At 37.2% G+C, this 15424-nt stretch overlaps 1 protein-coding gene across 4 annotated transcripts in view; it reads left to right on the forward strand.

Moving 5' to 3' along the window:
* The first annotated feature begins 460 nt into the window (after positions 1-460).
* GHR (growth hormone receptor) overlaps positions 461-15424 on the forward strand; it is a 164917-nt gene continuing 149953 nt past the window's right edge. For 3 of the 4 annotated variants that reach the window (XM_027709240.1, XM_027709242.1, XM_027709243.1), the window contains exon 1: positions 462-714. The gene's annotated coding sequence lies outside the window, so the exon portion shown is untranslated. Of the gene's footprint in view, positions 715-15424 lie in introns of all 4 variants that reach the window. The other variant, XM_027709245.1, reaches the window with a different exon arrangement.

Here is a 15424-nt window from a genome sequence, read left to right on the forward strand (position 1 = left end):
ATTACCCAACTCTCAGCATCTCAGATTTTCCAGGGGTGTGGAAATGCTAAACTTTGCAGGGCAACATTTCTATCTCAACAGACCAATGAAGTCTGAAGCTCAAAACTAATCAAAAGAACAACTGAGAACACTTTGCAAATAATATGATTTTTGGAATGGGCCTCTGGGCCAGTCTCATTGCATAGACAACGCCTCCGCTTGCAAGAAATATAATCCTGATGTCATTCAGAGAGTACTCAAGCAGTGATTGCAAAGCTGAGGAGATTCATAAATCCTCGAGAAAATGACCTATTTTTCTAACTCCTCGTATCAAAATAGAAGCAGCCAAGGAAAGGGCCCCTTAGAGGAAATAACTGCTTTGTGTCACACTGTGTAACCTGTCCCCGCTCCAAGGCCATGCAGGGGACATGTTGACATTGGTGGATACAGATAGGGCATATCTCCCTCACCCCTGCTCTGGTCAGGCGGACAGAGACCAACTTTGGTCAGGAACCCTTGAACCCATGTAAACATGCCACAGAGCCCAAGGTGATATACTTTACCCCTTTCAAGACTTTTACTTCAGGTCCAGCAGCACTCCAGCATTGCTGTGCAGCTTCTGAACGGGAACCACTTTCCATCCGTCAGGCCCCAAGCGGGCACAGGACAGACGCATGGCTCTGTGGCTGCCACAGGAAATACGCCGTTGGTCTTGCCTGGAGCTGCGTAGTAAAGGTAGGAGGATGGAGATTTCTATAGGAAACCTGGACCTAATGGTGGTCAGCACTGGGGGCCGCAGGAGAAAGCACGAAAAATCTGAACCCAGCATTTCAGGAGCAAAGAACCCATCAGGAAACTTTCTTCCTCATCTTGAGGGCTTGGCCAGGGGGACAGGAGGGACTGTGTTCCTGCAGTTTATCCCACTAAACCACAGTGTCCAGTCTGACTTGCTGTTGGGGCTGAGGCTGGCACACATGTCATGACTGCTTGTATCTGTCTCTCCCTTCTCCAACTCTAAAATGCTCTTTTTCCTTTCTCTTCTGCACTACAGATGGTGAGAGGAGGAAATGGGATTGGATGGGGGAAGTTTTAATCAATCTACAAAACACAAAGTATCTCTGTAGATCAAAATATATTTGTTTTTCAGAAAAATACAAGAAGTTGAAAAAGCAGGCCTTTAAATTCTGTTTTTCTGTGACAATCCTGTGATATGCCTAGAAATTTGACATCTGATTTTTACAATTTCTTTTTTCCTCTTTCTCCACTGAAAGTTTCCTTTGGAGAAAATAATTTTAGATTTATGTTTGTGCATAACTGTTTACTCTAAGATTAGCAGCAAAAAAATGAAAATATAAATATGATGTGTCCTATTACTTCCAGAAGAAAACTAGATGAAATGCATACCATTTAAAACTACATTAGTCTGCTCGGTAAACAGCACAAGCAACCTCTCAGTTATCTCATAATTGCATTCCACTTTGCACAGAGACAACAGTGGTTAAATAGATGGTGTGATGATATTGCATTTGAGGAAACAAATTTATCTTTTTACCTGATAATCACATAATCTTAAAATTTTTTTCTCTAAGTCAGTTTCTGGAGATGTTAGCAGTGTTAGATCCAACACTTAACTAGTCTTGAACCAACACAGGAACCCACTGGGGATCTTTTTGCCTGTGCTAAGGTCCATGGTGGGCCTTCACAGGTGTAGTACACTTGACATTAGTAAATCCAGTTCTTTCATAAATGGTCACTGTTGAAAAACGAAGCATGTTCAGAAATGCTGTGAATTTCTCGGTTCAATTAACCCTGATGCTCTGTGTAAAAACCCTGGCAGCACTACAGCACATCCACATTTTTAAACATTACTAGAGTATTTTCATCTTAGGTATATAGAAGCTGTAGTTTCACTACACACTGAAAATAGGAGTACCTGGGTTTCACGAAGGTCTTGTAATGTGTCTGTTCAATCTAATATTTCAAGTGTGCTTTTTAAGTCTTTTCAGATCTAAATTTCCCATCTTGACAACTTTCTCTCTATGTCAGAAAGAAATTTTGGAGAGGCAGAAAGGGATAAAAGAGATTTTATTTGGGTAAAAACAAAAAAAAATTTCTGATTTCCTACAAAATAAAAGAAAACACAAAAATTTAATTTCGAATCAACACCAAATGTTTCAAAATCTGTATCCACAATCTTAACAACTTGTTTTATCTCTGCCTACTTAGTCCTTTTTATAAAACATTCTTTGGATTTTTTTCCTTTTTGAAAAAAAGTGAATCAGTTTGTAAACACATAATGTCATCCCAAATTTAAAATAGTTAAAAGGCATGATTTAGGCATGTTGAAATCATATATTTCATTTGTGGCAATTTCAAAATTTCTTTCATGCTTCTTTTTCCAATCAAAATTGTTTATTGAAATAATCTCATTTTCATTAATATTTCAAATCTAGATTTAATTTATTTACCAAAAAATTATTAAAATTACTTATCTATAGTTATAAACAACTGATGTTCTCTGTAGAAACTGAAACTGGTTTTGGTGGGATTTAGTTTAAGTCACTTTACCTCAGAATTGTTAATTTTTAGAAGAGTTGGTAAATCTGAAATATTTTGTATTCCTCATCATGAAGAGCTACATTCTATCAGAGCTCTAATTTTAGCTCTATTTTTGGATTCTCTCATTATACTACCAAATACATTTATAACACATCTGTCATAAAACCAGAACTAAACTCTTCGGGAGATTTTACACATCAAGTTTAATATATAGTATACTATATTTTAGTATAGTATACTATACTAAAGAATAATTTTTTTGTAAGCTTCACATTTTTGTAATCATCAAGTCCTTTGAAACCTTCATAAACTACACCAGTTATTTCTGACTTCAGTGATGTATGTTGTCCTTATTACTCTTGTCTACAGTGAGGCTAAACTGGTGAAATCAAAGATGTATAATGTGTGTTGCTTCTGTACACTCAGCACTGTAGTCTGTGCAACTCCTAAAAACCCTTAGTCTGCATTTTACCAGGCTTTAGGAATATGGTCTTAAAAATTTGTGACAAATCTTAGCAAATGGAATACGCTTTGAGTATGCCAGTCTGAGAGACTCAGCTATTAATCTTCACATTACCACGTAGTTTTCTTTAGCTGAGGTTTGGAAAGGATATTGAGAATTTTTCCAGAGCTTACTAACTACTTGAACAACAAGGTAGTTGCATCAGATTATAATACTCAGGTTATTTTGTGAAGCAATATTCAGGTACTGAGTGGCCAGAATGAGACCTTAAATACCTGCGTTTGATTTGGTTATTGTCTCAGAAATAATTAGTAGGTTAATTTTTCTAGACCAAAATAACTTTCATTCAAATTATAAATACCAGTTTATCTTAATTACAAGCCTACATAATGCTACACTACTACCAGAAGACTTTGAGTGTTCAGCAAGCTGATATGACATTTGTCATTAATTAGTGACATTATTTTATCTCTAATTGAAATAGCTAATGCTTTGGATGTCCTTGTTTCTGCTTCTTCAGTTGCTGTTAGCAAGTTAGAAAAACTGGTATCTAGTAAATCATTGGTTCTGACTGCTCTGTGGTCCTTGGTCTCAGAGAACCCACACATCCCAAACTGTAAGTTCAATCCTATGTGACCTCTGACACCCAACGTGACAGAGAAGCCTTGCAATAATAAGAACACAGAGTAGGAGGCCTCTAAAGAGCCTATATTAGAAGAAGAGGAGGGGATGTGCAATGAGTCAGTGATTGACCCGAAGTCATTTAAGTAACTACTGGAAAATTCAGGAGTTTCCTATTTGCCCTATTAACTATTTTTTTAACTCATTGTCCTCTGTTATTACTGCTATTCGAAGTAATTTCTTCTGAAACAGGAGTACCAGTCAAACGGAAAGGCCATAGTGCTTAGACTTCTCTTAAGTACTTTGATAAGCTCTCTAATCTTATTTTACATGTTTAATCTTAAAATTGAGATATAATTAAAAAATTAATGTATGCAATGAAATGCAACCAGACAAACAGGTAACAGCAAAATAAGCAATGAATGAACTCTTGATTCTAAATTAAAATTGAACATTTGTTTCCATTTTGGGGTAGGAAGATAGTATAGAAACAAGATATATCAATTTCCAGTGAGGAAGAAATGGTATTTTTGGGACACTGATTACTAAGCCATTTTTGCCTAAATCTCATGTGTGGTATTTCAATATCTGATGCCATTCTCTTCTCTCTCTCTGTACATATGCAATGCCAGAATAAACACATGCCGTTGATTTTTTCTGCACTATATAGCTAGTGGTGTCTGTAGAGTTATGTCTTCTCTAATATAAACTAGTCATTTATTGTACTGCTAAGAAAAAACACTGATGAGGTCGTCCCATGGATCTCAAAGCCTGTGACTCTACTTGCAATGAGTCGAGATAAGAAATAATCCAGGAACAGTGTAATGGGAGAACTAGAGAAAAGAATGGAACAGACTGAAGACAGAAACAGACGTCATGTTACCGCTGGACAAGAACATTTCTAACTGCTTGCAGTGATTAAGAAAAGACTGTAACTGTGGCAGGATATTACAAAGGTGTAGAACTGGTCTTATGTATAAATGAAAGGGTTTTAATCACAAGTTTCATTCTTTAGGTTACAATAATCTGCAGTTGATGAGTGCCAGACAAAGGCACGTACAGTATTATTGGTTAGATTTTCATAGAAATAACATGTATTAGTCAACCTTATTTAAACATATTACAATTTCCTAGTTTTAGAGAAAATAATAATCTTTTAATTTGGCCAAAATATTCAGGAAATAGTGTTATACCAGCCTGTCCTTAATATTCAAGACTGATTTTCTTGCTTATTTTATCTAATACACAAGTGTCTCCAGCTGCAACTGAAGCTTTCACTCAACTATGGCTTAGCTCATTTGTACTTGTGCTCAGTGCTGTCATCAGGTTAAATGTTACCTCTTCTCATAATCAGCAACATTTTTTATCCTCCTGATAACCTCCTCTTCTTCCCAAGACTACAAATATGCAAAATGTCATCTTGAAATCTCAGATAATGGGAGTAATTGGTTGCAGTGTGGTTGCAGAGCTAAGGGTCACATAAAACCAAAAAATATAAGCATGCCTCTTCTCTCTATGAAATCCACAGCACAAAATAACATGCATGTATTATGCACAGTAAAAGAAAATTGTGCTGCTTGAAATATCTCTTTGTATTTATTCCTAACATGTAAAGATGTGATCATACATATTAGAGAAACACAAATATTAATTTTTAAAGTTTTTTGAAAGATCAAGTATACAAACAGAAGCTCTTTGTATTCTGTGAGAGTTTAAGACAGCTTCAAAACATGTTCAGACAATACATTAACCACTTCAAAAAACCCGTAGTTTTCTGATGTGCAAGTATGGATTTTTAGCAACTCTGAAGGACCTTGAGATGATTTTTTAAATAGCACAATAATGGAAAATTGTGTTTTATTCTGCAGTTTCCTCATCATTTATTGTTCCCCAAAGAGTTAAGAAAACATGTTGGTGCTCACTTAATAGTCCTGACTACAGGACAATAAGACACTTCGTGAGTCTGTGGAAGGTTTATGGCCTCCACAGCTAAACATTTAAATTGTCCCCACTCCACATACACAGCCACAAGCACAGCTACTCTACCTTCAAGAGGGGCGGTCCATATGCCACAGCAAAGGGCATCTATCAAAAAAATAGCACAAATGTGTTTCATTGGTTCATTAGCTATGTTAGTGTTTCATAGCAATGATCAACTCCTTATGAAGCCTTGGCCTACCTGGGGAGTTGAACTCTTTCACCTGAAGCTGGCGTCTTTATTTCTTCACTACCAGCCAAAAGGCTGCCTGTAAAGTGAGGGAGTCTGCAGGCATGAATTCCTTAGGCATGCCTGCTTAGGAAGGAACCTAAACCCTAGGTTTTATTCTGCTTTATTTCTTGTATTTGTTTCTAGTGAGTACTATCGCAGTGCTAACCACTTTTAAATTTTCCCTACTAAGATTTTAGAGGATATAAAATCTCCAGCCAGGAGGAAAGTAAAACCTTGTTCTTCATCTCACTCACAGTAGTAACTGTCCTACAGGCAGCCCAGCTCTCCTGCTGATCCTGTGATGGGTCAGACCCTTGTACGCATTGCACACCAGTGACCATGTCACACTTGACAGAGAGTGAAACCCATGTCTTGCAAAAGGGTCACCAATTCACCACACATTACAACAAATTCTGTCTTCAAATGTTATATGCAATTAATCTGTGCTTATAAATACTTCTGTTTTGAAAACAAAAACAAAAACCTAAAAACCACCCAACCAAAAATCTTTGCTGATCTCTGTAGTATTTCTTATGTATGAAACACATCAATTGTTAACTTCACAAAGCTATGCTATGTGTAGATTAGGCAGAGAATATAGTGATAGCAGCTGCCATCCATTTCTCTATGCCTTGTTTTATTGTCTGAGGTCATTTAAGCTCCTATACAAGAAGACCTCTCTGCAATATTGTCAAAATGATAGAAAGGGAGATACCAAGATGTGCATTGCAATTTATTAATAAAATCCTAGTGATGCCATCGCTTAGCAGTACACCACACCTTTTGCCCTGCTATCTGCCGGAAAAGTTCCTTCTTCGGACATCATGTAAATATATTAATTTGTCAGCATTCAGATATTTTACCATGTAGCAGGTGTAGCGTTAAAGGATCGACAAGTGTGAATTTAAATAACAGACTATGGCAATTATTTCTATTGATTGTAAGAACACTTTAGGATCCCTCTTTTAATTAGTGCTGCAGTTGTTCCACTGTCTTGAGAGTGATTGCAATTGAATAGAAAGCATTTGTAGTGGAAAAATACACTCATGCCTGTTCTGGTCTTGTCCTACTTTTATTACATGAGTACAAGTATCAATCAAGCATCTGCAAACTCTTGCAAGAAAAAATGTGCTCATACGACAAAAATCTCAGTCATCTGAAGGGCGCAGTTTGGTGCCGCTTATGTGCCAGGATGTTGACTCTGAAGTTGTCTCAAAATGTTTTCTGGAAAAGAAATACAAGTTCTTTCTGCTATACATGATACGAAAAAAAGACCAACGAATATTTTTTTATCAAGCAACATGATCAATAATGTTACTATGATAATTATAACAGCAGTATAACTGGAATACATAGGTTGAATTTTCTTCTAAACTGTGATAATTGAATTTTCTTCTAAACCTTGAAATTTTTTCTTCTAAACCTGGAGAATTGGAAGAAAGCTTTAAATGAAGTCTTTGGAGCAGAAGTACTTAAAAAAAAAATTAGCTGTCTTGAAATTCCCTCTTCTGGTTTCACCAGGAACTAACATATTGCATGGTTATAGACACGTAGTTATTGAATATTCAGATACAAACTCACCTGGACATTATAAGACCCGAATTCAGCTTGATCATAAGAACTGCAGAGTTTGGGCAACATTTGTGTTTTAGGCGTAAATGGGCAGTAACTGTTCATACTATGACACTGACACACATATATATATATGATAAGAACCATTCATTTTAATAGACGTTCTTTCAAATGTCTTGTCAGTTGAATGCTGTATGACATCTAATGGAGAATTATGCAGATTAAATTAAAAGAGGAGGTTAGAAAGCAAAGTCCTTTTTTATCCCTAATAACTCTCTGGATACTTTTTCTGTCTTTAAATGAAGATTCTTTTAATGCCTTCGAACAGTCATTGGTATAAGCAGAATAGTAAAGTTAGTCAAATATAGACATCTCTGGTTCTGTAAAGTGTGTATTCCAGTAGGAAAATGTTTTAAAGCAAATAGAAACATATTAAATAATATTTGCTATTCAATTATAAGTAGTATCAATGTGTTTCTATAAAAATAGCATAAAATATTCAATATATTAATACTGCATATTATATATATTACATATATAATTACATAGCAACATAATTAATTGAAATGGCTACATGAAGTAACAGTACATGAATTAGGCAGTTAGTGTTAACTATGCAGCATTTTTGGTTGAGATTATATGTAAGGGTGCAGCTTTTTTGTTTCTTTATAATACTGATTACTTACTCTGAATTGGTGAAACTTAAGAAGTGCCAAAATGAAGTCTGTTTAACATTTATGTCATCCAGTGTAGTACAGTGATAAAGAATGTGATTTGGCAAAACACAAGCACTTCTGTTTTTCAGCTGAACAAGTCCCTTAGCTGCTCAGAGGAAACAATTTGGACCTTCTCCTTAGTCCCCCAGAATGGGTACTTCTCTGTTGTGAATGCGAAGTGCTGAGTAGATGACATAATGTCACAATACTTATTTTTGTCACTTGTGTGACTTCGTCATGCTTATTTTATGTAATCTGAACCTTGTATCCAAAATGAAATGAGTTATTCTCTCTGATGTTTGTTATCATAGGATCTGAGTAGCCTACAAACATAAAGGAGTGGGCCACCTCGGCTCCTTGATGTGGTATTTTGTAAACTTTATAAATATTTATCCCACCATTTACAGAAGCAGTCTCTAAACTAAGTGCTTCATTACCTGAGTTCTTCACTGGAGATGCCTGAAATCTGTCTGATAGCCACCCACCACTCATGGCATCTGCTGGGTTCAGCTGTACCGACTTCTCAGCATCTAGAAATTCAGACTCTGGCTGTCTTGAGCTGGAGACCCAGAACATAGGGAACATATCCTCAGTGGTCAAGTGTGGTTGTTTTCTTGGTATAAAATGAAAATCCACAAATCTGCAATCTGGAATCAATGTGCACCACAGTCTGCACTAATCCCCACTTCAGTAAATTTATAGCTATCTGTTTCAATTCCTATTGTTAACCTCATCCCTTGAAATACTTCACGCAATTCTTTCTTTTTAAAAAAAATAGTGCAACCCTTTCCTAGGGACGAGGTGTGCCATTCAAGTTGAATTCTTTACATATGTGCCCTGTAAATGTCAGTGTGTCAGTCTTCTCATGTATAACACCAAAAGACATCCAGAAAATTCAAGAGAACTGCTGTGATTAATATCTACTTACTTATTATGTAAGCAGAAGTCAACAAATATATACTTTAATAAAGATTTTTTTTCTGCATTAAACCAATGTGAAGAGTCAAAATATTTTCATTTTCTATTGGAGGAATAATGATTGCCTCTAGGTTCTGGTGCATATCACTTCCATAGAAAATGCACTTGATTATAAAAGATTATAAATACTTCAGATTAGAAAGAAAATGTTTTTTCATGGGACAGGTCTGACAGAACTTTGTTTTACATCCTCTTTTAGTTCAAGATGCATTAACCAAATTTTAAGTTTTCATCTTTGATAAAGATAGTATTTTAAGATTTTCTCCTGTTTTTGCTTTTGTTTTTACTTAGGTTATTTTTTTTTAGTTAATATGCAGTCTACCCTCATGGGGTTTTTTAATCTGTTAGCCTGAAAACTACTAGAATCTGTATTTCTGGCAACAGTCAAATATCAGTTATCTGGATTACAGACTATTTATGTGAATTATGGAAAGACTGCTAAGGTCTGGCAAAAGCACAGTTCCACTTTATCTCACACCAGTTTACCTCCTGGACCAGTGTGACCACCATCCTGCAGCTAAATAGACTAGAAACAAAAAATCTTGGCAGCTTCAACCTGGTTGCCAGCAAGCCCATCCAGGTCAGGTGCTTCCTGATCTCATTTGGAAGACCAGGACTCTTGGAGAGTACCATGTGGAAACACACTCCATCTAAAAGCTCTCTGGGTCCCAGAAGCTTGTGAGGTTCAATGCAAACCCATGTAACACCTGACCTGCCTGGGCTTAGTACAGTGTTGAGTCCAGCAACAAGTCAGAACCTAGCAGAGCAATGTTGATCCCAGGGGACAGGGCTGGCTCCTGCAGAGAACATCATCTTCCATGTCCTTTTTCTCTGAAGACTCATTCCATGCTCCTATTTATGGTACCTGAGTCTCAGCACTTTCTGACTTCTAGGAGGAACTGCTGCCTTCAATGCAGCATCAGGGCACATGCTAGATCTTATATTTTCACTGTGTCATGCAATGCCAAAGACAACAAGCCCATCCAGAGCACTACAGCAAGCATTATAGTTGCTCTGTGCAAGGCAGATGAGGTCAAAACTTGTTGTCATTAAGCTAGAGCTAAAAAAGACTGCTTGTTTCCTCATGGAGAAATTGTTGATACTTTGCACTACATTGTCTCTGAGCTAGATATCCTTCCTGCAGTGTACTCCTGCAAATACCTTTCTTTTTGATCTGTAGATTATAAAAGATGTGACTACATATTCTGAATTTATATGTCTAATTTACATGCTAAGAATCACGATTCAAAGATACCTACATTCCTCCACAGGCTGTTACAGAGAATTTAGACTCTTGAATGTAAGTGTTGGGTATCAAGCAAGCAATCAAAGTAACTGAAAATAGATGGTATATGTGTTTAGCAGGATGGGGTTCAAATCTCACTATGCCCTTGTATTCTATTACCCAGAAAATGTCTTCAGAAATAATTATACAAAATTTATTAGAAGAAAAATTCAATGTTGAAAGGAAATTTCAGCTCACTGTTCTCCTTACTGGAGATGTTCTTCAGTACAAAGTAAACAGAAGTAGAAATACTTTATAGCTACCAAAGTACTCAATCTGAGCAGGGACCTGTTTGAGAAAAGACTCCACAAGTCTTGGCACTTGTTGACATAATAATAATAGTAATGGCCAGTCTTGGGAAAGGTCTTTTACCTTTCCAGCCTGCACAATGGATTTTTTAGGTGAGACACAGCCTGCGCTGAACTGAGCCCACCCTTTAATCCTAAGGTTCATCTGCCGGGGCCAAGCAAGCTTGGACAATGGCAGTGAGGTCCTCAGGACGTAGGTTTGTTTAGAGTGACCTTCTCATAGATGGATGGCCTTACAGGGCTAACGGGCTCCATCTGCCTGGGGGACCGAGGAATCGAACCTGGGCTGCAGCAGTGAGAGTCCTGCATGCTAACCACTAGGCCACCAGGGGTCCCACTTGTTGACATAGAGGAGAAGTGAACAGCTGTACCAGACATTACTTACATGCCAGATGTGCAATAACTTAGGATAATTTTATTAGAGAAAAAATAAATTATCAAGTTGAAGTGATTGTAGGACTGCAGCTCATGTCTGGACACTTACAGAAATGAAATCTTTGACAAATATTCCCATAGACAAATGTTGCTTTGGCAGCAACTGCAGCCAGCAATGGTAGAGTGAAAGATCTTAAGACAAGTAAAAATCATGCCCAATACTTTCCATTTTTGAAGAGTAAGTTTTTATTCCCTCCAAGAGTTAAGCACTGAAATAGTCTCCTGGAAGGTCTGAAAGAGCTCACATGTTGAAGACCAACAGCAGTTGAGGAAGTGCTCTGGCAATGATGACAGCTGTGGATAGGAAGGCAGCAAGAGTGGTGGTAGAGTTGAAGAGCAGCAGTACAAATAACAAAAGCTACCTTTTACCCAGCAATACATGCCCTGGAGTTCCACATACTGCAGAGCTTGACTATTTCACATACTTCTTAGCTTGGATAAAGAGGTTAGCCTACATCTGGACTGCTGCCATGAGAGAAGGTTAGTAATAATGACATAACCTATTTTGTAGATTAACTTTTTATCTCTAACTGGTTTATTGTTTTATTGTGTTTCTTTGTCCTCTCACTGAAGTTATGTTTGTTCAAACTACTTTGACCAGTGCAGGTACTCCTCACTCTTCTGTGCCTTATTTCTCAGGTTTCTGAGAAGGAGTCTTAAAGAACAGCTTCTTATGCTTTCAGAAGGAACTGATAGAGCTTGTATTGTCTTCTTATAAGTGTTAATGAGCATAGTCAGTTCATAATTGTTACTGTCTAGCCAGCCATAAAATTCCCTCTCATCTTTATCTTCTATGAAAAGACCTAGAGTTGAGCTCAATACCTTCAATGCTGAATTATTTCTTTGCATTTTTAGAGACTCTTACTGCACAGATCTTGCACAGTTTCTTCTCAGATGAGACCCGTGTGGTTGCAGCATGGAGTGTTGGTCTGAGCTGTATTTGTCGCTGTAGTACTTTCCCCTGCATTTGCAACTGTTTTCCTGGCTGTGTGGTTTTGTGGCTGGATCCAACCCCACTGAAATCCGTATAAAGGTTTTATGACTTTGGACCTTATCTTGCAGCCTGGAAACCACCTAGTCAAATATACATTAAGAATACAAAGGTGTTTTGAAGTACCTGCATAATGCCTACTAAATTAAGATTAATTAATCTGACAGGAAGACAGATTTCTTTCTAATGAAAGGGTTAAGTAATCCTTTTGCAATATTCTTTCAAGGCTTTTTATGGGGATGTTTTGTATTGCACCCATGCAAGTTACCCTGGCTCAGTTAATTACTATTTACGTTGATCCTCAAGCCAGAGTACTATGGATGTGGTTAAAGGAAAACATGCTGTGTTTGGATATCCAACCAGACAGAAACAGTATTATATGAGGGAAGTGAAGTTCTGAAATGAAAAAACAATATAGGGGCAGTAATATTATTGGTCAAGATTGAAAAGAAGAGCATGTTTAGTGAGCATGTTTACCATGATTTAGAGAGTGTGCGTGAAGATACCAAATGGCAGCATCAGGAACAACTATTCATCTCTTTATTTCTGAGTAAGTCCTTGCTATTAACATCATTGTTAAAAGGTGTAGCTTGTCCATATCCCCCCAACAGTGTTTGACAGAACCTATGGAAATTTCCAGAGGATAAAATATGCTTTAGCTCAAGTTAATGGAAGGGAGATCTTAGAGCATATTGATATTGTAGAAATTAATAATTTGTCTATACATGCTCTTATAGCATCTAACTTCCACTGGAGTATCCTCAGAAGAATTCCTATAAGGCAAGATAAGTCACTGAATGTGGACATTTTGTAAGTGTATTTCAAATCTCACATATATGCTTTTTTGTTGCTTTCTTTTGTATTGAATTCTAGTTTCTGAAACAGATAGCTTTAGATTTGTATGTGAGAATAAGGTAAAAAAGGTCACTGCCTGTTGTCCCTAAGGAAGGAGAAGCTTCTGTTCTTGCAATGATGTGTTTTTCTTGCTGTGCAGAAGGCTTACTGTAAAAGTGAACCTAGGAGTACTAAAAACCCAGTACCTGGGAAGATGCAGCTGTAGATATAGAGATTTCAGGAAGTATGAGACTGCATACTCTGAATAAGAAACAGCAGAGGAATGCACAGACAGATTGCAGCTAGGATGGCCTCAATGAAAAGAATAGCACAGGACTCAGTTTTCTTTTACCAGGTCTTTTACTGCCAAGGAAGACTAACAGGAGAGATATTTTTATTTTCCTTTGACTAGCAAGACAGCAAGGCTGATATTCCCACTGCCCTTCCTCTGAAAAAAACAACAACAAAGAAAACCCCACAAAAAAACGGACCTCCTGAAATCTGTATTAAGGAACAGTTTCTAACAGAATCTCTTTCGAAAATGGTTGCAAGCTGACTTCTTAAAAGACTCTTTCTACCCATCGTTTGAAGGTCATTCATCAGAAATTTATAAGTTGATTTCTATATTAATTCAGTAGTTGATTTCTGAAAATTAATTTCACTGACTTGCAAGACTAGGCATTCAAAACTTTAGAAACTTCAGTTTGAAGGTTCAGCCTAATCTTTTTTGCCTGTAGTTGGCACATGCATGACATATAAGTCTGGCTTTGAATAACTTTTAACTTCTCCAGAGTGTGTTTTGGTTTGGGGGGATGATGTATTTTTGTTTGTTTGTTTCGGGTTGTTTCACTTCTGTCAAAGGCTCTTGGGATTTATGACTTAAAATAAGCTAAACAGTCTCTGTACTATTTTAACCAATTGTAAAGACAGTTCATGTATGTGCCATCCAATAAAATCCCAAATGGAACAGTCCCCATTGCAACAATCAAGTGCTTTCTTTCACATACAACTTTCTTCCTTCCAGTTGAGAACTTGGAGGTTTACTTACTGAATTTATTGAATTAAATATATTTGTATTTTGTGCTCTGAACTTTACTGTTCATCTGAGCAGCCATATTCAACATGGGCACCCGTAAAGGACAAGTGTTATTGTACTGCTGTATTTTTGAAGCACAGTATTTGGAAGAGGAAATGCCTAGAATCTCTGACAACTCTCAAAAAAACCCAGTTTGCTCAATCTCAATCTTATTATCAGCAAAAAATCAGTTTTTCAATCTTTTTTTAGTCAGGGAAGATTACTATGGTACAGTCATGAGATTGCTGCTACTGTTGCCTTGGAAATTACTACAGTCATAGATTTCAATGACACCATGAGGTTGGTGTTCATGCGCAAGTCCTCATGCTGGAGCCCAGGGATGTCTGCCTTGCCTCTTGTCTCAAAATCCACCTCAAAAAGGGAAAAATCATTAAATGGTTAAATCTTGAAAATTACTGCTGTACCCCAAAATAGTTTATGGCCTAGTTTCAGTTTATTGTGTGGTACAATTTCAACGCCAATTATAAGTGTTAAGCATTCAGTTTTCAAGGTGTGCTAGAGATTGCCTGTGACTTTAACCTACACTCCTCAGCTGCTGTTTTAGGGTCAGCTCCTCTTTACAAACCTGGTCTGTATATTTGTTTATGCATTACAATGACAGTGCAGTGGGAGTAGCTCTGTCATTGCCACATGCATCTTCTTTGCTTAGAGACCAACCAGTTGTAAAAGAAAGCAATCCAATAAAATCAATTATTCTTTTTTGTCATTTCTTAAATGATGGCTTGAATGTCCTTCTAGCTTCTTTTTGAAATGAGAGGTACCTTCTTGGTCTTTTATCAATACTTGCAAAGGAAAATAAGTCTTTCTTCAGAGTACGGAATATGCCAGTTGTATCTTGAAACTAAGCACAAGAAGGAGGAAATATTAATAGGAAAAATTCACCAACACCTTTGGTATTCTTTTGGGCTGCAAAATACTCACACGCAATTCCTTGAATCATAAACTACTTCCTCTGCAGTTTTCAGCAAGAAATTCAGGATGGGATCTTACTCATGTTTTGATGTTCTAGTTTGCGCAGTTATTAAGGGTCTCTCCACAGGCAGCAGGGATACACAAACATGTCCAGAGGATGAAACATTTAAATCTCACCCTCTTAAGGTCTCAGTTCCCATCTAGGAGCACGGAGAGAGGACTTTGCTGCATCGGAAATGTATTCCTCATGAGGTTAAGTGCACTGAAAAACGTTAGGCATTTGCACTTTGACACTACAGCTGTGTCAGTGCTGCAGACAGACCACATTACGGAGGCTTTGCAACAAAAATATCAGAAAACTTACTGTGTTGGGGTAACTGTGTGATAGGGAACAGAGTTTGTCCTAGCCCATGCTCCTGAAATTTCCTTAGGCACTAGTGATGGCTGAAGATCCAGAGGCTGTGAG

The sequence above is a fragment of the Neopelma chrysocephalum genome, unplaced genomic scaffold (assembly GCF_003984885.1).
Source record: "Neopelma chrysocephalum unplaced genomic scaffold, ASM398488v2 Primary Assembly neopelma1_96710, whole genome shotgun sequence".
Classification (NCBI taxonomy): domain Eukaryota; kingdom Metazoa; phylum Chordata; class Aves; order Passeriformes; family Pipridae; genus Neopelma; species Neopelma chrysocephalum.